This window comes from Canis lupus, chromosome 2, assembly GCF_011100685.1.
Source record: "Canis lupus familiaris isolate Mischka breed German Shepherd chromosome 2, alternate assembly UU_Cfam_GSD_1.0, whole genome shotgun sequence".
In the NCBI taxonomy this organism is placed as follows: domain Eukaryota; kingdom Metazoa; phylum Chordata; class Mammalia; order Carnivora; family Canidae; genus Canis; species Canis lupus.
Window position 1 is genome coordinate 7,414,003 of NC_049223.1, and position 21,960 is coordinate 7,435,962.

The window sequence follows — 21,960 nt, forward strand, 5'->3', positions numbered from 1 at the left end:
TAACAGTTATCAAGGAAAGCCTGCCCTTTGGAATTCAGACCCCTGGGCACCTACCACTGGTGTCTCCTTAACATCACTCACATCACATCTCAGAGTGTGTTCTCTGAGAAATCACCCAGTTCAGCTGGCTATAAAGGTCACCTACAAACCTTCCCAGTACTGAAAATCAATCTTTAGTTCTGAGTCACACCAGTTTGCATCCTCTGCTGGGTTCATGCAAATGTCAAAGCAGCAGGAAAGTGCCACAGTAGGAAATGGCAATCAGTCCTGTCCCAGAGACAGTAGGCCACCTAGCAGCTCATGTACTTGCTAACTAGAAACCTTGGACATCACAAAGGTCTGCTCCTGTCTTTAAAGTTCTTAATTCCAAAGTAGTCATTTTCTCATTGGGATTGGTCTGGGTCCAAGGGCCTTAGGCACTTCCACATGGTCTGCCTGGAACACTTTCTTCCATTTTTCTACCAGACAACTATCCATTCTTCCAGCCTTGCCTCAAATGTTACATTTTTTTCTGAAGTCTATCCTGACCAGAAAAAGTTAATTACTCCTTTAACTTTTAAATTTCTTCTGAAGATTAGAAAGGACACATTAAAAACATGGTCATATTAACCAAACATTCAAACATCAACCCAATGAAATCTGTTCGAGAAAATTGGTCTAAATATGAGAAGGTGCAAGTTTTACCAGTTATATTTTGTTCTCTCAGTAACAGTCTTTAAAATGCAATTTGTAAGCAGAGGCTCACAGCACTGGATAGCTCAGTGACAGGCTACTTCCCAGAGATTAGGTAGGTCATAAATCTTACATAACCCTCAAATATTAGAACTCCATAATATCAAAACTTATTGTGCAGTGTTCATAAGGTAGGTCCTTGGTCATTTCATTCCACTTAGCTCAGTGCAAGCACCATAATTACAATTATTTATATTATAACCACCCTCGTTACCTCTGTTCTTAGATTCTTCATCCCTAAGAATGAATGGAATTGTACTGTCTTCAAAATAGTTCAAGTAACTATTAATCTATTCCAGTGGAAAGTCCTAACAAAATGTCCCCCCAATTTTCCAAACTAACACATGTCAAATCCATGTAAATGCCAGTTTTTCTTCCTCGGACTGATTTTAGCACATATCGTGTGTTCAACTTAAATGTGATTTGCAAAAGAAACAACAAATCTGAGTTAATCGTAGAAATAGACAGTGGATGGGATTACCAAAAGACTGTGCTAGGAACTGCCATAAACACTCACTGATTTTTACAAAGTTCATTTGTCACCTAGAGCCCCCAGGAGGCAGTTTCAGTTCTGTCCTGGGCTTAACATTCAGGTTTCCTCTGCATGTCACACTCAACATTACATCAAGATGATAAAATAATCTTAATCTTTCTGAAACTCCAGCAATCTGTGTTTTTCTCCACCACAGCATTAGGGGTGCCATTTTGGCTTTTACACCACATAAGCCAACACATCACTTGTAATACGTCTAATACAGAGGCAGGACTGGGTTCAGGCAGCTTCTGCACATCATGCTCTGCATTAGTGGTTGGCTCATAAGAGGGGCTGCCCCTTCCATGCTTGGTCAAGAATCGACCCTGGCTGGACTCTCTTCCACCTCTCTCAAACCCTGGCCTTGGTGTTACATGATGATAAAGGCAAATCCAATGAACATTTCCCACTCCAATTATACCCAGCCACTCAGCAACATTTAATACAGATCTGTCTTCTCCCGAAAACACCTGTGCACATGGTCCCCAGGACGCCACACTTAGCTGGTGTCCTCTTGTTGTGGCAGCCCTTCTCAAGTCTAGGAGCCACTTCTTTTAGACCTTCTTGGAACTCAGGCTTCCAACTTCTCATACTCACAGCCCAGGACCTCTCATCCAGTCTGACCATCTTATCCACCTGCATGTCATTGACTTCCTCAAGTATCTCATTCTGTGGCCTCTTCCCAAAACTCTAGACAAATCCACACAGCAGACATCTCCTACAAGCTGGACATATAGAGCATCTCTGTGCAAGCCTATAATGTCAGCACAAACAGCACTCAAAACTCTTTTACATCCTCTCTGGAAATGTGCCCCTTAGGCTTCCCCATATCAGTAAGGGCACCATGACTTACTCACTCAGGCAATATGAGACTTATGTCATGTGCTCAAACCCCATGATTACTCCATCAGCAAATCCCATTAGCTTTAGTTTTGGCTTTCTGATGACTCTCTGCCACCACCACTCCATCCATGTCACCATTGCCTCTCTCCTGGACCATGGTGTCAGCCCCTTACGCTAGTGATGGTTTTATAGCTAAATTGTATCACATCACTTTTCTATCCAAAGCCAGTTCAGGGGTGCCTAGGTAGCACAGTGGGCTGATGCCCACTCTTGCTTGGCTCGAGGTCGTGAGACTGAACCCTGCCTTGGGGCTGCATGCTCAGCACAGAGTCCACTTGGGACTCTCCCTCTGTCCCTCCTCCCCTCAAACAAGTAAGTAAATAAATAAATAAATCTCTAAAATAAAAAGGTGCCAACCTAAAGCTCCTCATTAAACTCAGAAGTGGTTTGGTTTCTTTTTCTTTTCTTGAGGGGGTGGGGGAAGGTGTAGATTAGAGGAAATTTTATTTCTGTTGTTGACAGTCTTAAACATATTTTCAGGGGAATGAATAACAGGAATTCCTACTATATAATGCTCCCTTCCTCTGGTTCCAAGTACTATATTGACATGAAAATCCAACCATATCCTGTTGCAGCTTAAAATCCTTCCATGGTTCCCTGTTGCTCTTGGACAAATACCAAGATCCTGCTGTGGCCTGCAGACCCTGATCCACTCCCCTCCTCCCCCACCCCAAGACTGCAGTGATGGAGAAAGGAGCCTAGATGAGAAGGGAAGAGCTCAAGCTAGCATTTCTGCCCTACCATCTCCTCCCAGCAGCCCAACATCCTAATTTCACCCACATGGAGTTCATCTCTTCAAAATACCCCAAATTCTTACTATATCACACCCCAATGTTGGACAGGACTAGGTCCCTTTACAACTCTTACTGCCATTCCTACCATCCTTCATTCTGTTCTCCCCATACCAGACTCTAGCAATTGCTTACACAAGCTCATTCCCCCTTAAGGCCCTTACTATTTCTTTACCTGGATTCCATCCTTCCAGATCACCACATGATCACACATTTACTTTGCTTCTATGATATTTGAAGACATTGCCTGAGAGTGGCCCATCCTATCCATAATTGAGCCTGAGCTCTCTATCCCTTTTCTGTTTTATTATTTAAATTACATTAATTTGTTTGATATCTGCCTCCTCCACTAAAATAAAAACAAGGGAGAAAGGACTTTGGCAAACTCATTCACCACTGACCCACATTCCAGTCTTGGCTGGCAGCTCAAGGTGCCCAGAGCTGGCTCTGTGTGCCCAGCCTGTGTGCCTACAGAAAAACCTATCCTGAAACTACTTAGTGATGGCATCCCTGAGATACAGAAAAAAGAGTTTAGCTAAGCATCTGAACGTGCTTTCTTTCATGCAATGAACCATTTGTAAGGACCTTTATTTCCCACACCTGTGCCTGAGGATTGCCTGAAGGATCGAGCAGGCATGAAATTAGAACTATTCCAATTCCAAATACACAGAAAGTCAAGAAGCATATTCCAGGAAGAAGAAAGGAAGGAAGAGAGGGAAGGAGAGAGGAAAGGAAGGAAGGAGAGGGAAGAGAAAGGAAAGAAGCAAGCAAGTAAGCAGTCATCCAACAGTGTTTTCAGATATTGCTCAGGGAAGGATCTTTAAACAATGTTATTAGGGCACATTTTCTCTCCCATCTCTTGCCTGGCTTTTCCTCTTTGCAAAAGCTGTATTCTCTCCTGCTGTAAATATGTTCCCTTTATGAAGCAGGGGAGTAATAGCTGTCAATTCCAGGACTGTATTCATTAAGTAATTCCAGTGGAAAGAGGATTTCTTTCTTCCAACAGCCTTGCATCAATCCCAGGAATGACTCAAGGGGCCTATATGTCCACCACATACCTTGTTCAGGAATACAAGGACTACCTAGGCCTGAGTGCAGTGCTCACCCCCATGGTCTGTTAGCTGAAGAGCAACAGAGCTGGGCTGGACAATGTGCTAGGCAACCGAACTGAAGGAGTGGGAAACTCATCTCTAGTAAAACAAAACAGGATGCAATAAATGTCTCTTTTATCCCAGGTACGACCAAGGTTTTCTATATCAACCTGCACACAACCTTTAGGTCTAGAAGAAAATTTTTGCACTCAGTAAAGATGAGGTGAGCACAAACCTCCCACTCTGTATCTGCTCCCACACAGACCCAGATGGACCTTCTATGTTCACAAAATGAATGAAACAAAGCAATCCAACATGCTCACAAATGCAGGAGAAGTCCTAAAGCCAATCCTCTAGGACAATGGCAGAAAGAAGTAAAGATCAAAAAGGCAAACTCAAAAGTGAATTAAACAGGTGAAAATGCCAGCATACTTCTTTATCTACAGTTCTCCCTTTGGAGTCATCCAGAATCACAGTTTTAGAGACAAGTCATCCACAGATAACTCTCAAGTCATTTCTCTAGACTGACCTCTCCCCTGAACTTCACACTGGGGTGTCTAATTTTCTACATGTCAGCTCCACTAACATATTCAAGAGGCATCTCAAACCTATTACATATAAAACAAGAAGCGCTTATCTTCCCAGATCTGATCTTCTCTCTGTATCTTCTGCTCAGAGGTGGCAACTCCATTTCACTTCTCAGGCAAATAGCCTTGAACTTATCCTTAACTCTTCACTCTTCCCACCTGACATTCAAAGCTTCAGCCAATCATGTTGGCTCTGCTTCAAAATATATAAAAAATTGAACTAGACCTGGCACTTCACCACTACCACCTGGCCCAAGTCACCAGCATTCCTACCTGGGCCACAGTAGCAGTCTCTCAGCTGGTCTTCTGACCTTTGCAGTCAGTGTCCAATCCAGAAGCCAGAGTGATCCTGATAAAAAAGAAAATAAAAGGTAAAATCATGTCACGTTTCTGTTGTCAAATCTCAGCTACATGCCCATCTCATGAAGACAAAAGTCAAATCCAAGGAGCCCTGTGTGATTGGTCTCTGGTGCCTTCGTGACTTCACTTTTGCTACTAGGCTCCTCATTCATTCAACTTAAGTCACCTTGGCATTCTTTTTTTTTTTAACATTTTATTTATTTATTTGAGAGATTGAGCATGAGCAGGGGGAGGGGCAAAGCGAGAGGGAAAAGCAGACTTCCCGCCAAGCAGAGAGACTGATTCGGGGCTCTATCCCAGGACCCCAGGATCATGACCTGAGTTGAAGGCAGACACTTAACCTATTGAGCCACCCAGGTGCCCACCTCTGCAATCTTGTCAGTCCTCATATACACCATGCATGCTCCTGCTGAAGGCTTTTGGACTAGCAGCTTTTTCCACCTCCAATCCTCTCCCCCAAATATCTTTACCTTCTTAGTTTCCAAGCAGCCCAAATGCACCCTCCATGCTGTTTTTCACTTTATTTTTCTCTAGATCACATCTCTCCATTGATGTATAAATGCTTTATTGGTTTGCTTATTCCTTGGGTCTCCTCGGTAGATTATAACCTCTATGAGAGTGGAGATTTGTGTTTGTGTGTGTATGTGTGTGTGTGTGTGTGCGTATTTTGTTCACCACTATATCCCTAGTGCCTGGAACTGTATCTGGTATATAGTAGGTGCTCAATAAATATATGCAATTAATATATGCTAAATTAATCAATTATCTATCTGTAAATTTCTCTTGCCTGAGAAAAGAAAAAGCAAAGTATATGGCTTAAAGAAAAATCCTCTATTGCCTCCTCCTGCTCTGTCTCATACGCATACTTTAAGAAGCAGAAAAACATTTTTAAGAGCATCTGTTTTTTGAGCCCAATATGATAAAAGAATGTATTAAATAAGAACTATTTGAAATAAGAAACAAACATAGCAAAATTAAATATATAGTAACTGAAATAAAATCAGTAGATATACATAAAATCAATTCATACCATAGAGAATAAACTTGAGAAGCATCCCCCAAATAAAGGCCAAAATGAATAAAGTTGTAAAAAAATACATGCAGAAAGAGAATGGCATACTCGAAGGACAAATCTTAGACAGAAAACCCACCAGTATAAGAATAAATGTATAGATGAGAAGCAATAATAAGAAGTAGGAGAGGATAAAATATTCCAGAGCTAAAAAAGCAAACTTGACATCAGAAATTGATAGTTTAACATCTTCTAGAGAAACTTAACAAGTAGAAATAAATATTATTACATGGCCTCATAAAAATTTAGAACTTAGAAAAAATTTTAAGGAGTCCTAAAATCAACCAAACTGGAGGACAAAAACCAACTACAGTTTCTCTTCCAATATCTCCTCTATAATAATAAATGCCAGACTACAAGGCAGTTTATAGCACATGGAGGAGGAAAGTTTATGATTTAGGAATTTTATAAATATCTATGTGCTATTCATGTTAGGATAACATCTGTTAAATAATTACACCTGTAAATGAAGAATGTTATAAAAAATACCAGCTAGAAGATGAAAAATAAATTTACCACCCAATAAGTTTTTTACAAAAATTGAATGATGATGTAGTCCAGCTCAGCAAGAGGCTAATAAAACTGTAAGTTCAAAAACTGAAGGCATTTAATAGAAATAACTATCAGTACTATAAAAACTGGTTAACTGCCTAGAGATAATTCAATAAATACATAATAGTTATGAGGAAAAAATACAGTCTAACAAATATCTTAATTATTACAATTATGGTAACTGAATACAATGCAAAACATACATTTATTGGAAAAAAAAAGGACATGTTATTCCAAAAGATTTAGTTTTTTGTGTGTTAACTTCCAGATTAAATTCATAGGAGGATAAATCTGGGTGCACACTGAGGGAGTAGATAATGGGAGGGAAAAATGAAAAGCAAGAAACTAAATTGTCCTTAAAATGTTAATGTAAGTGCTAGTAGAACTTAAAAGAGACTACCTCCCTTCAATATATAAAATTTTGGAATAAACCTAACAAATATGTGCAAAACATGCATGGAAAAATATAAAACTCTTTTGAAAGACACTAAAGACTCAAAGAGAAAGAAATGTCATGTCCTGGGTCAGAATACTCAATTTTTAAAAATTTCATTTCTTCTCAAATTGAACTTTGAATTAAATGCAATTCCATCAGAATTAAAAAATCCCAGAGATTTTTTAATACTACTTGGGAAGTTGATTCCAGACTGCATATGGAAGAGTAAAAAGCAAGAACAGCCCTTGAAAGACAAAAAAAGTAAAAAGATTTTCACTACCAGATCTTAGAACTTATCATAAAACTGTAGTGATTGAACACCATAGTGTGGCACTGATGGGATAGAAAATGAAATAGAACAGAGATGACACTCTAGAGCCTCTCATACATAAAAATGTGATGTATGGCAGAGGTGGCATTAAACATCATAAGAGAAAGAATAGATGTTTGATATCTGGTGCTAAGACAACTTTTTCCACATGGGAAAAATAAAATGGATTCCATATCACAGCACCCTCACCACACCAAAGGATTAAAGACTTGAATTCAAAAGTCAAAACCTAAAAAACTTAAACATATAGGAGAATATAACTATGGTCTCGGGTAAGGAAGAACTTCTTAAATAACATGAAAAAAAGAGGTAATGAAAGAAATTATCAGTATAGGGACACCTGGGTGGTTCAGTGGTAAAGCAAATATCTGCCTCGGCTCAGGGCATGATCCTGGCATCCTGGGATCGAGTACTGCATTGGGGTCCCCACGGGGAGCCTGCTTCTCCCTCTGCCTATGTCTCTGCCTCTCTCTCTGAGTCTCTCATGAATAAATAAATAAAATCTTTAAAAAAAAAAAAAGAAATTATCAATACATTCAACTACCTTAAAATTCAGAACTTCTATTCATAGAAGGATACCATGAAGAAAACTTCATACAATGCTAGTTGGATTGTAAAATGTCCAACTACTTTGGAAAACAGTTGGACACTCTCTTAAAATTTAAATGTACATGGATCATACACCGAACCATTCTACTGCTAGGTATGCCAAGAGAAAAAAAAAAAAAAAACACAAGTTTACTCACAGGCTTTTATGAATGGCTTTGGTTTTCATAGCCTACAAATGGAAACAATGCAAATATACAACAAAAGGGGTACGAACAGGAGCACCTGGGTGGCTCAGTCAGTAAAGCATCCACGTTTAGCCCAGGTGGAACTCCCTGCTCAGGGGGGGGAGTCTGCTTCTCCCTCTCTCTCTGCCCTTCCCCCACTGCCGTTCATGCACATGCTCTCTCTCTCTCTCAAATAAATAAATAAACAAAATCTCCTAAAAGGGGGGGGGGAATGGATAAACAAATTGTATCATACCCATAGAACTAAATATTATTCAGTAATAAAAATGAATTAACTATATATGCAATAACATGAATGAATCCAAAATAATTGTGTTGAGTGAATGGAGCCAGACAAAACAGAATACACACTGTATGCTTCCATTTGTATAAAACTCTAAAAAATCTAAATTAATCTACAGTGACAGAAAGTAGATCAATGGAGATGGGAGTGTAGGAAACAAGAGAAAAGGATTACTAAAAGGTACAAGGAAACTTTTGGGAATGCTGAATAAATTCACTATCTTGATTGTGTTCATGGTTTCATATGTATGCAGATGTCAAATTTTATTTAGTTGCACATTTAAAATATGTTCAGCTTATTGTATGTTAATTATAACTCAAACTTTTTTTTAAAAGATATCATAAAGAAAGTAAAAAGACAAGCCAAACACTGGAAGAAGACTATATACACATATAACCATCAAAGAAATAGTATTCATATTTTTTAAATTCCTTGAACCCAATGAGAATAAAGCAAATAATACAGGAGAAAAATAGGCAAAAGACACAACAGGCATTTCACAGAAGAGGGACTACAAATGATAAATAAACTAATAAGAAGATGCTCAGTCTGATTAGTAATCAGGAAAATATAATTTTAAAATGATAACAATGTACCATTTTACTTCCATATATTTATAAAAAACTGAAAGTATAACAATACAAAGCACAGGAAAGGATGCAGGTCAATAAAAACTCTTAGAAATCCCTGGGAAAATTAAAATGGTATGTCACTTCAAAAACCAATGCAACCTTGGGCAGCCCGGGTGGCTCAGCGGTTTAGCGCCACCTTCAGCCCAGGGCGTGATCCTGGGGACCTGGGATTGAGTCCCACATCAGGCTCCCTGCATGGAGCCTGCTTCCCCCTCTGCCCGTGTCTCTGCCTCTCTCTCTCTCTGTCTCTCTCATGAATAAATAAATAAAGTCTTTTTAAAAAAATGCAACCTTAACATTAAAACTGAAGCTCTTCATACCCCGTAACCCAGTAAGTATATCTGTTCTCAGGAACACACTTTAAAAAATTCTTGCATGTGCACATTAGTAGACGCCTACAGCAGCATTCATAGAAGGATTATCTATAATAGTAACAAACTGGAAAAAAACTCAGATGCTCATCAACCAGAGAACAGATGAATAAATTGTAGTATATTCTTTCAACCAAAAATTTATCAGGATAAATATGGATATACTATATCTAAATGCAACAACACAGATAATTCATAGAAATATCATATTGCAGAAGTACCAAGTTGCATAGAGTGGGATACAATTTTTTAAAAACTAGAAAAAGCAAAAGTAAACAAAATATTGCTTAAAATGCAAACATATGTGACAAAACTTTAAAAATAACTTCAATGTGCAAGTCTTTCATCTCCTTGGTTTAATGTATTCATAATTATTTTATTCTTTTTGATGCCTTTATAAATGGGATTGTTTTCTTAATTTCTCTTTCTGATGATTCATTATAGAAACAGATTTCTGTATTTTAATTTTGTGTCCTGTGCCTTTACTGAATTCATTTATTAGTTTTAATAGTTTTTTGGTGAAGTCTTTAGGGTTTTCTATATATAGTATCATGTCATCTGCAAATACTGATGGTTTTACGCCTTCTTCACTGATTTGGATGCCATTTATTTCTTTTTCTTATCTGATTGCTGTGGTCAGAACTTTCAATACTATGTTGAATAAAAGAGGCAAGAATGTGCATTCGTGTCTTGTTACTGATCTTAAAGGAAATGCTTTCAGTTTTTCATCTTTGAGTATCATATTAGCTGTGGGTTTGTCATGTTTGGTCTTTATTATGGTGAGATATATTCCCCCTATACCCACTTTGTTGAGTTTTTATCATAAATTGATGTTGAATTTTGTTAAATTCTTTCTCTGGATCTATTAAGATGATCATATATTTATCTCTCATTTTACTAATGTGATGTATTACATTGATTGATTTGTAAATATTGAGTCATGCTTGCATCCTTGAATAAATTTCATTTGATTATGGCATACGATTCCTTTAATACACTATTGATAATATTTGTATCTATGTTCATCAGTGATATTGGCCTATACTTTTTTTTTTCTGTGGTGTTGCCCAGGTTTTTGGTCTCAGGGTAACACTGGCCTCATAGAATGAATTTGGAAGCATTCCATCCTCTTAGAGTTTTTTGAAAAGTTTGAAAAAATAGATATTCTTTTTTAAATGGTTGGTGGAATTCACATGTGAAGTCATCAGGTCTTTGACATTTGTTTGGAGTTTTTGTTTCTTGCATTTTGTTTTTAAGATTTCTTTATTTATTTGAGAGGGAGAGAGAGCAGAGAGACAGAGGGAGGGGGAAAGAGAAACTTTAGTAGACTCCTTGCTGAGCTTGGAGCCCATTGCAGAGCTTGGTCCCATAATCCCAAAATCATGCTCTGGACCAAAACCAAGAGTCAGATGCTTAACTGACTGCACTATCTAGGGGCCCCGAGAGTTTTTGATAACTGATTCAATTTCATTATTAGTAATCAAACTGTTCAGATTTTCTATTTCTTCTGACTTAGTCTAAGAGAACAATAAATCCCAAAGACTGGAGCTTACCAATGAAAAAAAGGCTAAAAAGAACACACCAGTGGATTTACTGGGCTACGATTCCATTAAGTTGAATGCTGATGTTCTGGTTAAGCTGGATTCCAGGTAAGCGGTAAGCTGCGTGGTTCCAGTTACCAAGGTAATATAATAACATAGATTTATTTTTATAACCTACATGTGTGCTCCAATATTTTTTATGTATCAAGTGCTACATGAAAAAAAACATTTGAAAGAAAAATTTTATACTTCTTAGCATGATAAGGAGCAGTCAGTTAATATACAGATAAACAAGACAAATGTTAGAAACGCAGTAGATAAGTTGTCAGGTACCAAAGAACAATTTACAAAAGACCAAATGCACCATGAAAATAAACTTGGAAAAAGATTCAGTCTCACCTAAAATCCAGAAAATTGCCTCTTGAAGACACATATTACTCCCAATTAAATTATCAGCTATTGTATAGTTATAATTCTATTATACACTTAAAATCCTAGAAGTTTAATATACTAGTATACTATTGAAAAGTCAATTATCAAGACATTTTAGCATCTGAAAATATTATTACTTTAAGAATATCTTACCTTTGCTAATCTTTATTTTATAGTTTATTCATCATAGTGAAAAGTAAATTAAACAATATAAAAAATATTAAGAAAACCATCATACATCTATCTCCTCAGAGGCATAAAAAATGGAAAGTTTTGAACATTATATAACAAAAAAAGCAATGTGTATAAACCTTAGATGAAAAAAATATAAGGATGTATACACATCAAGATGACAACCATTCTTTTAAAAAGAAACAAGCCTATAAAAAGTCATGTAACTAAATATTCCAGAATTATAACAATAGTTTTGTTGGGTTGATAACACTATAAGTAATTTTTTACTTTTCTCTACATTCCAAGATTTTCATATTTTATTTCTTTTATCATTTAAGAAAGTTAATAAGAAAATGAAAAACTAATGCTTAAATATCAGGCTTATCATTTACAAACAAATTAGTTTTACCTCCCCCAAAGTTGTAGGAATATTATCCAAGTTGGTACTAAAGAAAAGCAAACACCAAAAAAAAAATAAATACTAAAAAAAAGAAAACCTAACAAAGTGAATTTAAATCACCTAACAAAGTGAATTTAAATTTTGTAAGAATTAAAAAACAGAAAGAAAGTTAAATTTAGTTAGAATGGTGGATAAAATTAATAGAGAAATATTTCCTTGAATTCATATAAAAGGACAACACAAAGAAAAAAAGTTGCAACGGCCTTTTTCTCTCCACACAGAATGATTCATTTTTTCAGAGGGAGCAAAGAAAAGAACATGAACCCCTAAAACATATTTCTCAAATAAGAAAGTACATCCATTTGAACTTGACTTTTTGAGGTATACACATTTTTAAATAACAGGACACAAAGGTGGGAAGTTAATGTGCCTATCTATTAGCAGACAGCTGCTTATAATTTTGGTTTAGAGTTGGAACACTATTCTTGGAATAACCAGTTGTGTTCAATTTATAACAGATGTAACCGAGTGTTTATTACAGTAAAATGCTAGTTTCCGTAAGTCAAAAGTTCAATGAATAAACAAGCCCTGTATGTAAGCAGAATGACATTTATTGTTCCGAACCAAAGAATTCACTCTAATCAGTGGTGGACAGTAATTATTCCATTAACTACAGTGTTCTTAATTTTATTCTACTTGGAAGAAAGGGGGAAACTAGCTCATTTGTTAAGTTATATTTAATTATGTCTTATTCTCATAGATCCCATATATGATTGCAATCATAAAGTTAAACATAGGGAAATACCTACACCTTTCACATGGATCAACATTTCACCCACATGACCGTCTTTAATCTAAAGAGGGAAAAAGTCTGACTCAAGTCTTAGTTCACAGGGTCTCCATAGTCCTTACATAGAACAGACACCAAATCATGCCAGCCTTCCTGCCAAAGAGGCTTTCTATATGTCTTTTAACGGGTGTCCCTGACTATACTATTGCCCATTTAAGCGCTTCTCACAGACCATTCTCAGGGCAAGTTTCCAGAAAGACTCAGACTCAGTCACACTATTTTATGAAAACCTTCCGTGTTCAGTACTGTTCTCCCGCATGGGCTGAGTCAGGGTGCAGACAGCAGGGTAGCTAGAGTCAAAATCCAAAGTTCAGAAGGGTAGAAAACTGCCAGAAACATCAAAGCAGTTATAGTGGAAGACATAAGAGGGAAAGAAGACCGGTAATGTCAGCAGGCTGGAGGTAAGCACTTTGTGAGAAAAGCTGGTGTAAAATACTGGGTATAAGAGGGATCCCACTGTGTAAAAGTGAGGCAGACACAATGGCTTTAGTAGTTGGAAGACCAGACTTGGAGGGCTTCAACTTCCACTCAGGACCAAGGTCATGGCCAGACGTGCAAGTTCTCCTGGATGTGGGACAGTCTGCAGGCAAAGTCATCAGATAAACACAGCATGTCTTTCTGGTGCATCAATTAACTCAATGACAAGTAATCAAAGCATAACTCATATTAAAATAATTACACACATATTATGGAGGGGAATACAAAATTAGATAAATTTTTAAGTTGCAACACAAGGGCTTAAATAAATTTTGATGGGCTTTTTTTAACCATTTATATGAATTCAAGGAAGTATTTCTTTATTAATTTTATCCACCATTTTGAACCCAAGTTTGGTAGTGTGACTTCATTCTCTTCCTCCCTTAAGGATATTTACTTAGGAGTAAAATTGAAGAGAATCTGCTAAGTTACCCAATATGGCAATAAAAATCTTCCACAATCAGCTTCTTCCATACCATTCAACCTTATCTTCCCCTATAATAAATAAATCTTCCCCTACAGTCAATCAATCTAATAACACTGTGAAAAAAAAAGAAGCTTGAACAGCATTTTAAGAATACTAAAAACTGGCGTACCAAGGTGGTTCAGTCCTTAAGCGTCTGCCTTTGGCTCAGGTCACGATCCCAGGGTCCTGGAATGGAGCCCTGCATCAAGCCCTGCATCAGGCTCCCTGCTCAGCGGGGAGCCTGCTTCTCCTGTTCTCCCTGCCATTCCCCCCACTTGTGTTCTCTGGTTCTTTCTCTCTGTCAAATAAATAAATTTTTTAAAAGAATGCTAAAAATTCTAATTCTACTAATTCTGTGTAAAAAATGTACAAGTATTGGGACACCTGGGTGGCTCAGTTTGTTAAGTATCTGCCTTCAGCTCAGGTCATGATCTCAGGGTCCTGGGATCCAGTCCCACATTGGGCTCCCACTCTGTGGGGAGTCTACTTCTCCCTCTGCCTCTGCCCTTCCACCTGGCTCATGCTCTGTGTCTCTCTCAAATAAATAAGTGAAATCTTTAAAAAACAAGTTTTAAAAATGTATAAGTATTATGTTCTCTTTTGTATAATTTATAAAATTCACAGAAGTTACTCATTAGCCAATATTGACTGTTGAGAAACCTACAAAGCAGGATTAAATGTGCAAAAATGGGGATGCCTGGGTGGCTCAGGGGTTGAGTGTCTGCCTTCGGCTTGGGGCATGACCCCGGGATCCTGGGATCGAGTCCTGCATTGGGCTCCCTGCATGGAGCCTGCTTCTCCCCCTGCCTGTGTCGCTGCCTCTCTCTGTGTGTCTCTCATGAATAAATAAAATATTTTTTAAAATGTGCAAAAATGAATGTGAACAGCAAAAAGTGATAATGCAAGTTACATGCATTAAAGTTCACATATTTTTGTCTTAGAAGAGACCACTGTGCCATTACTATTTGTCTATTTTTAAATTTGTACATAAAGCCCTAATAAGGTGACTTTTTTTTTTCCATTTTCCTAGGACACACCAGCTAAGAAGCAGATAATTAAATAATCAGAGGGGGAAGGGCGATACTGCTGGGAACAGGTGCACTGACAAACTGGTAGCAGCAGTTTACAGTGACAGCAAGAGTTAGAAACTAGTCAACCAGACACAATCATAAAAAAGCAAAAAAGTTTAGGGCCATTCAGTGCATAAAGAGATCAAAGATATCAATAGCCTAAGAAAGTGACACGGACCCTGAAAATCAAACAGGCTAATGGTCTTGGTGGTGGATTCCTCAATATCCACTTGACCCAAGTTTTTTTAAGATTTTATTTATTTATTCATGAGCGACACAGAGAGAGAGGCAGAGACATAGGCAGAGGAGGAAGCAGGCATCCCATGGGGACCCAATGCAGGACTAATCCCCAGGATTAGGCAGATGCTCAACTGCTGCGCCACCCAGGCATCCCAACTTGACCCCAAATTATAACAAGTTCATCAGTTTCTGCTGGCCAGTGACCAGTCTAAAAATGGGCATGTGAATCCATCCTGGCCAACGAGATCTGTGTGATGATCCCTCAAGAATCCATTGGCCGATTGGCCACAGATAGAGAATTGTGCCAAACACAATGGGAGGGCAGAATTAAGCAAGGAACAGAGGAACATCTAGACCCAAGATACAGGACCAGAAACCTGCCCATCAGGAACTGTAATATATGAACTATAGTATCTACTCATTGAAGCCTTTTTCATTTGGGATTTCCATTCCACGCAGTCCAAAGCTTCTCATTACACAGACTTAGCTCAAGACCTGGCTGCGGCACTGTGAATGACTTGGAGTAAGTTACTTAATTTCTTTGAGCCTCAGAGTCTTCATTGATAAAAGTTTCCTCATTGACAATTGTGAAAACGAAAGGAGAAATTTTAAAGAGAAAACAGAGCAAAAGCATATTGCATCACATACGGTCTGCTCCTGCAAAGGCTAGCACATCCCAAAAATCAAGACTATAAATAGACCATACTTCAGAAGCTAGATACATTTGGAAAATATTTTTATCCAGTTTAATTTTAAGATAATGAATAATAAATATTAAGAAGCTTTTTCTTTAACATGACAATGAGTTATCCTATTCCAAGAGCTAATAATAGATTTAATGGAAAGAACAAAAGCTATTAATACATATAACATATTGTAATTTATATATAATTTGAATTGTAAAATACACAACATAATTTACCATCTAAACCATTTTTTAAAAGATTTATTCTTTTTTTTTTTTTTAGAGAGTGAGAGAGAAAGAGAGAGAGCACATGAGAAGGACAGGCAGAGGGAGAGAGAATCTCAAGCAGACTCCATACTGAGCTCAGAGTCCAATGTGGGGCTTGCTCTCAATACCCTGAGATCATGACCTAAGCAGAAACCAAGAGTCAGACACTTAATGACTGTGCCACTCAGGCACTCGCACCATCTTAACCATTTTAAGTGTATTGTTCAGTAGCATTAAGTACCTTCACAGTGTTGGGTTCTCATCGCCACCATTTAACCCACAACTCTTTTCATCTGACAAAGCTGATACACTGTACCTGTTAAACACTAACTCCCCAAACTCTCTCCCCCCAGGCCATGGCAACTACCATTCTACTCCTGTCTCTGTGAATCTGACTACTCAAGGTGCCTCATAATATTTGATTTTTTTTTTTTTTTGGTAACTTGCATCTTTCACTTAGCATAATGTCCTCAAGGATCATGCCTATGGTAGCACGTGTCAGAATTCTCTTCCTTTTAAAAAATAATATTCTAGTGTGAGCGTGTGTGTATGTGTGTTTGTGTGTGTGTTTACCATGTTTTGTTTATCCATTCATCTGTCAATGGACACTTGGGTTGCAATAGCAAAATATTTTTAAAGCAAAAAAGATAGGAAATCTGAATAGAAACAAGAATAATAAAAGAAAATATAAGAAACCTTGTGTATCAAAAAAAAAAAAAAGAAACCTTGTGTATCTGATTTAATGCAAAAGAAAAATTCCAAAAATTTTATTAGAAGCACCCATTGTATGTGTTTAGGTATCAGGGTTGATTTCTCTTCAACTCTGAACAGGTGGGTTTACACTACATTTCTCCTATTGTCCCCAAAGGCAAACAAACACTCTGATGCCTAAATGAGGAAATTTTTCTTGAAATTTTTAACACCTTACTTATACTAAAGGTAAACATACTAAGAGAACATTTTTAATTACCTTCGTTGGTTTGGATTGGTTTAGGTAAGAAACAGCAGTGATTATTGATTTACCTTTATTTACTTTTATAAGCATTGGAAAGGAGTAGCATACCCCAGCAGTGACAGCAATAGCAGGATTTCATCATGGTTTAAAAAAAAAAAAGGGATTAAAAGATGTTATTTATAAGAGTGACCCTGACTCCAACAGATAATAATAATGTTTTACCTATTATTTTACCCACATGCTGTGCAGTGCATGGGGTCTATCAGAGGCAGGCAGGTGAAAGGTGACAACTCTAAGACATTAAATTAAAATAATACTGGGAACAGGAAGCCCTAACCCACTTTCCAATTTGCCTAGTGATTGCACTTTTTGGGCAGAAGTGGTCAGGATGGGATGAAGGAGTGGGTTCTGATGGCAATTTGGAAGTTCTATCTGACTTTTCAAGGGCACTCCCTCAGGGAAACTGGCTAATTTCCCAGATGTTTTATGAAATTCTCACATATTTCATTCTAAAAATGATTTTTTAATGGGCCTTAAAAACTAGGGCTTAAAGACAACAAAAGCCTATACAAAATTGTGTGCATAGAAGCTATTATTAATACCCTGAATCCAAAAATATTCCTAGGGTCTTTGATAAGTTAAAAAGGTGTCAGTGGAATTCATACCTTTTCATTTTAATTTTCTAAGCAAAACCTAGACTCTCAGGTTTTTCATCCCTTAGAGAACATGAGCCATTTCTATATGGTTGACCTGTGAATGTTAGTATAATAATAATTCTAGGCTTAAAGTGGCTAATATACTTATATTGAATCTTTATCTCTGAAATTTAGGATGGCTTTTCCTATCCCAGAACAGAGTATTCTCATAGTATCTCCAAGGGGTAGCTTTGAAACTCCAATATCCTTTTTTGTTTAACCAAATGGAAAATTGAAGGCAAAGAGAAGTGTTTAGGGCAGGTAAAAAAAAAAAAAAAAGTGGAAAGGAGCTAACAGGTTTTCTGGATTCCTGTGACCTCTACTTTCATCTCTGGGGAAGTCCTTTCTGTGATGCTACAATACTTCAGCCAGTCCCTCGGCCGGTCTCACCTCCTGTTGCCCCAGGCCATTCTTTTCATCCCTCTAGTCAGCTGGACCTCAAAATCCAGCACAGAGCTCATTCTCACAAAAAAGATTTTTAAAAATAACTCTTGGTATTCCAATTGGTTTCTTTATTCAACACTTCTCTGGGATCCAGATATTTTATTGTTGTTTACTGTATGTTATTGTAAATCTTGGTAAGCAATGCCTCTTTAAAATTTTAATTTTATTTTATCAAGTCACACACATTGGTTAAATGGGTTAAATGCTATTGCAAAGTTTACAAACAAAAAATATCATGACATCCTCTCATCCTTTTCCCAAATCAACACTCTTCTGTCCTGGAGGCAAACACTTTTGAATTTCTCAGCTATTTGAACTGGTGTTTACCTATCTCCTCATTTCCACATAATATGTATATGCAGCTATTTCTTGATTTAATGAGGCAAACTTCACATAACATAAAGTTAACCATTTTAAAGTGAGTAATTTAGTGAAATTTAGTACATCCACAATGTTGTACAATCACCACCTCTAACTAGTTGCAAAATATTTCCCTCATCTCAAAGTAAAACCTCTTATCCATTAAGCAATTTCTTCCCATTATTCTTCTCCTCAGTCCATGGCAACCACCAATCTGTGTTTGATCTCTATGGATTTATCTATTTCCTTTAAATAAAGTTATTCAATATATAAGCTTTTGGGTCTGGCTTCTAACCATAATGTTCTGGAGGTTCATCATGCTGTAGAATTTATCACCACCTCGCTCCTTATTATGGCTGAGTAGTATTCTGTTGTTTGCACACACCTGTGCAAATACATGTACTTGTTTGAATACTTGTTTTCAGTTCTTTTGGGTATGTACTTAGGAGTGGAATTGTAAGGATATATGGTAATTCTATGTTTAGCTTTTGGAGGAGTCATCAAGCACAAGCACTTATCTTGCGTACACATTCTAACTAAATTAAATTGAATGGAAGGCCTTCCTTTTAATTAAGTTTGCATTTTGCTTGCTTGTTTTCCTTCCTTCCTTCTCTCTCTTTCTCTCCAGGTTATATGGCTCCTGATACACCTCCCTAGATGCTCCAAATTGACTTATTCAATAGATACTTCATCTATGTAAACCCAGATATTTCTAGAAGAAAATATTGTAAAGAATATAGTCCTTTTTAACAAAGAGAAATCCTATCATTTATCTTCTTTCACTAAACAGATATCAGTTTTAAAAAAAAGTATAGATTTTTCCTTGCTTTCCATCTCTGTATATTTATTCCACATCCGACTAGTCTTGATGCTTCCCCACCTACATACTCTTCTCCCAAGATAAAGGATTTATCAGTAACTAAAAAATAATGCGATTTTAAAACTGCTTTAAGCTTATGATGAATAACAAAGCAAGCAAAAAGAATTATTTAAACATGGAAAAAACAAACTTGAGACAAATCCTGAATCATAAAATATTTCCCTGTGACACAAAACTTGCTTATAAACAAATGGCTTTTCAGGATATTTTCTGCTATCCTATAAACCACATTTAAATATTTTGAAAAAGGGGGATCCCTGGGTGGCGCAGCGGTTTAGCGCCTGCCTTTGGCTCAGGGCGCGATCCTGGAGACCCAGGATTGAATCCCACGTCAGGTTCCCGGTGCATGGAGCCTGCTTCTCCCTCTGCCTATGTCCCTGCCTCTCTCTCTGTGTGTGTGACTATTGTAAATAAATTTAAAAAAATTTTTTTAAATAAATATTTTGAAAAAGAAAACTGTTTTCCTAGGTACAAAGATATTTAATAGATGAAGGACCATTTCAGAGGCAGTCACTTATGTTAACTACTGGCACCACGCTATGAGGATACAAGGTGAGGAGGGACAGACACTTGAGTTTATTGTGCACCTACTGAATCATACCCTGATGAGGCTAAAATGGGAGAAAAAAAAGAGGATTTATGCTAACCAACAGGAAACCCTGACCATAATGACTCTAAATGACACTAAAACCAGCTCCAGAAAGTTAAGAAACCCATAGGAAAAATGTTTTAAGAAGACACACATATTTTAATAGGATTTATATGTAATCCGCTATGATCATTGCTATGAGGATCCGGGTCTCATTATCAAGATTAGCTGCACTGTTCCTGAACAACTGGTTTGCTTTTAGATTGTAAACACAGTGAATCATGTCACCGATGATGCTTTTACCTTTACATTGGCTGCTAATGAGCTCAGAGCCCAATTTTATGACCTACATCTCTGAGGAGGAAGATTTCACAGCATACATTCTGTATGCTAATCTCATCTTAGGGTCACTGTCTTCTTACTCCTGTTTCCACTCTCATTGTACATATCTTTATTGCTCAGACTTAAAACCTAGAGGAAGAACGTAAGAACATAAAGAAATCAGCATCTCCAGCCATCCCACTCCCAACTGGACTTGTGATTTTTAGAGCTCTAACCTTATTTGGTATCTTTCCAGCAATCTATAATCATTCAAGGTTAGGGTGATCTTAGGGTGACCTTTACTGTTGTGCTTGAAAGCATCAGCACAACTTGCTGGGCTTCATTTTCCCTCAGTAATCAGGAGGCAAAATTCTTGCCTCATCACATGGTTGTGATGCATAGCTTATACAATCCATGACAAGAGTTTAGTACTCTATCTGGACTATACTAAGTGCTCAATAAAAATCAGATCTTAGGGGCAGCCTGGGTGGCTCAGCGGTTTAGTGCCACCTTCAGTCCAGGGCGTGACCTGGAGACCTGAGATCGAGTCCCATATGTCAGGCTCCCTGCATGGAGCCTGCTTCTCCCTCTGCCTGTGTTTCTGCCTCTCTCTCTCTCTCTCTCTCATGAATAAATAAAAAATCTTTTAAAAAATCAGCTCTTATTAGCTACTATATATTAACAAGTCCTCCTGAAAGCTGAATTTAGAGGAAAAAAATATATATACATATAATATATGTATATAAAAGCAAAATCCAATGTACTTCCTTTAAAAATGCACTGGCACAGGGGTAGCCAAGTATTTCTTAATACCAAGAAGCATTCTGAGTTCAGAGAAACCTGGAGATAAGGTAAAGAGGTAAAGACCGCAAGTGCAGGCAACTCTCTCAAAAAGACAGGTTGTAAAAAGAAGGGCAAAGTAGACAATGAGTTTAGTATTTAAGGAAAATGCTATTTTCATGCATGGTTTTTGTTTATTTGTTTAACGTGTGTTTGTGCATGTTTGTGTTTTTATGATGGGTGAATCATGTGGAGTGCCTGGATGGCTCAGTTGGTTAAGCTGTGGACTCTTGATTTCCTCTCAGAGGTCATGGTCTTGGGGTTGTGGGAATCAGCCCTGCCTCAGAGAGGGCTCAGCTGGGAGTCTGCTCGAGCTTCTGTCTCTCCTTCCCTCTCTCTCTGCCTCTTCCCAACCATGCTCCTGGGCACACACACACTCTCTCCTTCTCTCTTCCTCTACCCTCCTTAAAAAAAAAAAAAAGGGGTCAAACATGAATATACACCATGACAGGCACAGGGACAATGACAAGTATAAACAGACCTTACATATGAGAAGTTGAAAATGTGAAGAAAATGAAAAATAAGGACCTTAAAGAAGCTATGGATTATGTCAAAGATTTTTTTTTAAAAAAGCCACATGTCGCTTTGTATTTATGTCTTTATAAATACCCTTCAATTTACATCATGCAGATACAAAAAAAGCTGCTCCTAGTAAACTAGATCACTTTCCCCTATTGACTTACAGCTTCCCCCATTGACTGTGCAATATTCTGTGTTTAATGTTGGTCCATACTGGAGATGAGGATGAAACAATCTTCAGATGGAGAAGTTGGTTGTAAATGTAATACTTGGGAAGGTCCAGCAAAT

General features: G+C 37.5%; 1 protein-coding gene across 1 annotated transcript in view; it reads right to left on the reverse strand.

Moving 5' to 3' along the window:
* The window catches only part of KIAA1217 (sickle tail protein homolog), a 733,798-nt gene that overhangs the window by 692,178 nt on the left and 19,660 nt on the right, over positions 1–21,960 (reverse strand). Inside the window, exon 2 of the mRNA XM_038529783.1 lies at positions 4,910–4,985. The gene's annotated coding sequence lies outside the window, so the exon portion shown is untranslated. The remainder of the gene's footprint in view (positions 1–4,909; positions 4,986–21,960) is intronic.